This window comes from Trichoplusia ni, chromosome 9 (genome assembly GCF_003590095.1).
Source record: "Trichoplusia ni isolate ovarian cell line Hi5 chromosome 9, tn1, whole genome shotgun sequence".
Classification (NCBI taxonomy): Eukaryota; Metazoa; Arthropoda; class Insecta; order Lepidoptera; family Noctuidae; genus Trichoplusia; species Trichoplusia ni.
In genome coordinates, this window is record NC_039486.1 from 13,396,246 (window position 1) to 13,402,524 (window position 6,279).

A 6,279-nucleotide genomic window follows, 5' to 3' on the forward strand; every position below is an offset into this window, starting at 1 on the left:
ATTTGTAATTTAAGTAATCGGAACGCAACGGATGAAGGAGAGGGAAGTATGTGTGCGAGAAGGACGGAAGGCTAATGGCGAAAAAGTGTGGAACGACGACGGACGATACGGTGTTTAAAATAAGAAAGTGTGATTCGAATGTAAAATAAAACAATTCAAAAGTGACCTACGCATTTATTATTGCCATAAATCCCACAAAATTGGGGGCTCGTCCGGGATTGGCAATAATTACGACGAACGACGACGGATACCGGCACGTGGCGAACGGCGGCCGACGATTCAAACCTCATCTACGACTTTTATGACGGTTAAGGCGAAGGAGGGCTGAAGCAAGCTAAGATGACTACGAAGCCGATAAAAGAGGAACCACATACGGGATTAAGCTCGACGTTGTATCTTACCACGGAACTTATACCTAAATTCACCGGTCAAGACAAAACCTATTCAGTGTCTCGATGGATACAAGACGTCGAAGAGAATGGTGAAATATGCGGATGGACACCGCTTCAACAGCTACTGATGGCACGGAGATCTCTAGCAGGCACCGCACAACTCTGGATACAAGCTGAACGCCCTCACAAAACATGGAGGAACTCAAGACGGCCCTGAGTAAGGAATTTCCCGACACCGTCGACATCAAGACCATACACGAACTCATGAGTCAGCGAAAGAAAAGACGTGACGAGAGTTGCATCGACTATATGATGGTCATGAAGGAATTAGGAAAGCGAGGAAAATTTCCTGATTACGTGGCTATAAAATACATTGTTGACGGCATTGTCGACCATGAGACACATAAAATAATGCTGTACGGAGTAACAACGTATCCAGACCTAAAAGAGAAGCTCAAAATCTACGAAACATTAAAGAAAAACTGAAGTTGGAACATAGAAGTGCCTTTAGAAGTGAAAAGCGCAGTATCATTCAGCAAAAGTCTAAGAAATGTTATAATTGTGGCGATGGCAATCATTTATCAGGAGACTGTCCGCAGAAGACACAAGGTCCAAAATGCTTTCACTGCAACGAATATGGTCATATTTCACCGATGTGCCCGCATAGAAAAAACATGGCGGTGGGCGGCCGCAAGGAAGATATGAGTACAAATTCAAATTCATCAAAATGGCGCACTTTTGGCGATAGAAGAAATAATCATGGCGGCGGCGGCGCATCGGCAAGTGGAAGTGGTGAACGAGTGAACAAACAAGCAATGTTCGGTCACAACGAGGAAGTAGAAATGTCAAACTCAAAGATGACAGGTGACAGCCAAGACAGCAAATGTCAAATTGAATATGACATCTACGATGTAAACAAACAGTCGCTACAAGAAAAACCTCTGAAAATAGTCGAATTATGTGGAAAAGAGGCAAGTGCGCTTATAGATTCGGGCAGTGACGTGAATTTAGTGTCCTCGGAATTTTGTGCTAACGTTTCTAAATCCACGAACAATAGTATAACGCTCACTGGACTCGGTCTCGCTAAAGTGAAGTCGGTAGGTTGTATAACAACAAATGTGGTTATTGACGGTGCGAACTACGACGATGTGTTATTCTACGTTGTGCCTAAAGACTGTATGCCTTTTGATGTAATCATAGGTCACGAATTTCTTAAAAATGTTGTAACAGTTATGAAAGGTTGTGATGTGTGGATGAAACCTGTGGAATGGGTGAGCAAAATTCATTGTTTCAGTTGCAGTGTTGATGTTGGTCATGTAACTAACACTAACCTAAAAGAAGAAGTTGTCCAAATGGTTGAGAACTATCAACCAAATCAAATTAAAGAAGCTCCTATCCAGCTGAAAATAATTGTGAAAGATGATGTACCTGTAGTGCAGCGCCCACGACGCATATCCTTAAAGGAGCAAGCAGTAGTTGAGGAGCAAGTGTCGGAGTGGCTTGAGCAAGGCATTGTAAGAGTAAGTTATTCTGAATATGCCAGTCCCTTAGTTCTTGTTCGCAAAAAAGATGGTGCTATAAGGGTGTGTGTAGACTATAGAAAATTAAATAGTAAAATTGTAAAGGATGAGTTCCCCTTACCTATTATTGAGGATTATATTGACAAGTTGGCTGAGGCAAAAGTATTTAGTGTATTGGATTTAAAAAATGGTTTTTTCCATTTGAATGTCAGTAGTGAGTCAATCAAGTACACTGCATTTGTTACACACCACGGGGCAGTTTGAGTTCCTGAAGGCTCCATTTGGCTTATCTGTTTCCCCGAACTATTTCATGAGATTTGTGACCATAATCTTCAGAGAATTGATATCCAAAGGTGTTGTACTAATATTCGTCGACGATATCCTTGTTCCAGCTAAAGACGAACAGGAAGCAGTGGACAGCTTAAGAGAAGTTTTAAGGGTAGCATCTGAGTATGGCTTACAAATAAATTGGAAGAAAGCACATCTTATATGTCGGAGCATAACTTATTTAGGCCATACAATTGAGAATGGACAAGTAAGGCCTGCCAGTGACAAGATTGACGCTGTTACAAAATTTCCAGAACCAAAAACAGTTAAGCAATTGCAAAGTTTTATAGGGTTAGCATCATATTTCCGGAAGTATATACAGAATTTTGCATCTATAGCACGACCACTTACAGATTTATTAAAGAAAGATGTTAATTTTGAGTTTAATGATAACCAACGACGTGCGTTCAACTGTTTGAAGGAATGTCTGACTACCAAACCAGTTTTAAGGATATTCAATCCAAGATTTGAAACAGAAATGCATACAGATGCCTCACGTTTGGCTTATGCCGCTATTCTTATGCAGCGTTCTGACGATGATGGTGGACTACATCCAGTGTACTATATGAGCCGTAAAACAAGCGAAGCAGAAAAGAAGTACACCAGTTATGAATTGGAAAGTCTGGCCATTATAGAAGGCGTGAAAAAATTTAGACATTACTTGTATGGTTTGAAATTTAAAATTGTAACCGATTGCCAAGCATTTCAGATGACACTTAAGAAAAAAGATTTGTGTACAAGAGTCGCAAGATGGGCATTACTTCTACAGGAGTTTGACTTTGTAGTTGAACATCGGCCGGGAACTAGGATGAAGCATACTGATGCATTAAGCCGAAACCCTTACGTAGCAGTGGTTACTCTGCATGACGAAATCAGACAAGCACAACAGACAGATGATGGTATAAAAGCTATATTAGAGATATTACAAGAAAGAAGCTATGGTGATTATTATATTGATAATGGATTGTTGTACAAAGGAGTGGAAAAGCATCTAGTGATACCAAAGTCTATGGAAAATGAAATCATAAGAAGAGCTCATGCAAATGGACACTTTTCAAAGAAAAAGATGACTGAATTAATAAGTAAAGATTATTTTATTAAGAACCTAGATAAGAAAATTGAAGATTTCATTACCAGTTGTATTCCATGTTTATTAGCCACGCGTAAGGAGGGAAAACAGGAAGGTTTTCTGCAACCAATCGAAAAGGAAGAATCACCATTACACACACTTCATTTGGATCACATTGGTCCCATGACAGAGACGAAGAAGCAGTACAACCATATTCTTACAATTGTAGACGCATTTACGAAGTTCACTTGGATTTTTCCCACTAAGAGCACCACCAGTAAAGAAACAATTGAAAAGTTGAAAATTCACCAGCAACATTTTGGCAATCCTACTAGATTTATAACTGATCGAGGAACAGCTTATACGAGTAATGAGTTTCAAGAGTATTGTAAAGATGAAAACATACAGCACATCAAAATTACAACTGGGATACCTAGAGGAAATGGTCAGGTTGAAAGAGTTCATCGTACTATAATCTCTGTACTTACAAAATTGTGTATAGAAAACCCTTCGCTTTGGTACAGGCATGTAAGTAGATTACAGCGAGCTCTAAATAGTACTTTTCAGCGAAGCATAAATTCAACACCCTATCAACTATTGATTGGGACTAAAATGAGAATGAAAGAAGATATTGAGATCTATGACTTGCTTTTGGAAGAAGGAAGAGAAAGCTATTCAGAGGAGAGAGAAAAACTCAGAGAAAAAGCTAAGGAACAGATTCTACAGGTCCAGGAAGAGAATATAAGAAATTTCAATAGAAAAAGAAAAGAAAGCATGAAGTACAAAGAAGGAGATTTGGTGGCAATAAAACGCACGCAATTTGGAACTGGAATGAAAATAAAAGCCAAATATCTAGGACCCTATAAAGTTATAAAAGTGAAGAGGAATGACAGATATGAAGTGAAAAAGCTGGATCCTAATACGGAAGGACCTGGTGCAACCTCTAGTTCAGCTGATTGCATGAAGTTGTGGCCAGATGTCAACCCCAAAACCTAAAGCATAAGAGTTGATTTATAATTTTTGTTTTTTTTTTTGGTTTGTGTGAGAGTTTTATTCCATTGTTAACTTAGTTTATTGATTTGGTTGTAAATCTGTTGTACTACAATGTTACTCTTGTTTATTACCAATAAGTGATCTGTATTTGTTCATATGGTGTAATTTTGTTACCTCACAAAATTACTAGTTTGTTGTATAAACTTAAGCTTGTTTAAGTAAAGAATTGTTACTTGGTCTTGTAAATTCGATTTAAGTTAAATAATATATAAGATTAATGAATGCATGTGGTGAATGTTTGAGAGCATGTCTGAGGACAGACATGGATCAGGAATGGCCGATTGTGGGATATTGTAATTTAAGTAATCGGAACGCAACGGATGAAGGAGAGGGAAGTATGTGTGCGAGAAGGACGGAAGGCTAATGGCGAAAAAGTGTGGAACGACGACGGACGATACGGTGTTTAAAATAAGAAAGTGTGATTCGAATGTAAAAATAAAACAATTCAAAAGTGACCTACGCATTTATTATTGCCATAAATCCCACATAAATATACATAAAGTAATAACCAAAATCACATTTATTTAAAGATATTAATGAGTTAAAATAATGCTTGATTACATACTACTTAATATAAACATGCAAACAATGTAACAATACGTAAAATAATTTTCTCTTAAGACATGTTTACATTGTCGCCAGTAATTAGGGCGAAGGGAAGTGATTAACAGAATTCAATGACCTAACGAAGGTATTCCTGGCAGCTAGCCAACGAGGTATTTAAATATACTCACGTAATTAATCAAGGGTTTTAAATTAATTTTATGAATTTTTTGTTTCAATGGTGTGTCTTTTATGCGCTGTTGTGTTTTGTTGTTCTTCTAACTCTTATTCTTCTCCTTAATTACGATGAAGAAATATATTTGAATCAAATATTATATGGGACAGATTTTCAAAAACACATACTATTTAGCGATCAAAATAATAATCTTAAAGAGAGCAAAATACTCTTAGTATTTTGTCACGTAGTAAAATCAAAAAATACCTCATAAATTATCATACACACAAAAAATAACATAATATTTGAACAGAAGAATTCTCATTTGTCGTAATCAAATGAACATGACATGTTATTGATTGTAAATATTTACTCAAAAAGCGTAATAAGAGCGCATTCTCCCGAAATAGTGCTCTATTCGTTGTCTGCTCCACTGTAACATGCCAATACTTTTGTTTCACGCCGACCGAGCAGACATCAGAAAGCCCTAACTATCACCCCAAACAAAGCAAAAATAAACTTTACACCACTCAAAATAGAGCACACTTTTATATGACACGCCACTCTAGTCTGGAATGGCGTTAAATTATAATTTTCGACTTTAATGGTGATTGTTGTTAAGTTTATCTCATGTTTAATTTATTTTTATTTGACAACATTATGTTTTGTATTGGTTTCATTATGATTTTAACTAAATAAATTGATAATTCATTAGATTTCAAAGTTCTATTTTCGCAAAACCTTTTTTCGTAATTTTAAATTTGAAAGTTTTTAAAATAACTGGAACCATTGTAATTGTAAAACTTAAAAAATATTAATTTCATGTGTTTGCTCTTTTGTCAAACAAGTTCAATTAACCTGAACTCTACCTTCAATAAAACACCGAACAAACAAAGGCTTTCATAGTTTGGTCTCAACTCTCAAACACACCGATATATTTGGTCTTCTTTTCACGTATAACACTGGCTACTGGAAGACCTTTTCAAACTGGCTGGTCCACCCAATACAATCCAAGCAAAGTTGATCTGTCGCTGCGTTATATTGCATTATACCTATGTATCTCTATATCTGGTCTATACGTCCAGTTCCGCTTGATCTTTCGGCACGTAGGTGTTGTATGTAACGAGGTTTCAGTCGGCGTGGTTTGGTTTTGTGCAGGATCTACACAGTTACAGTTTTCAGTACGGCACGCGACGCGAT

General features: G+C 37.1%; 1 protein-coding gene and 1 pseudogene across 1 annotated transcript in view; both read left to right on the plus strand.

Moving 5' to 3' along the window:
- The window catches only part of LOC113497287 (kinesin-like protein CG14535), a 564,341-nt gene that overhangs the window by 187,744 nt on the left and 370,318 nt on the right, over positions 1-6,279 (plus strand). The window lies entirely within an intron of this gene.
- On the plus strand, positions 9-2,422 carry LOC113497290 (annotated as a pseudogene).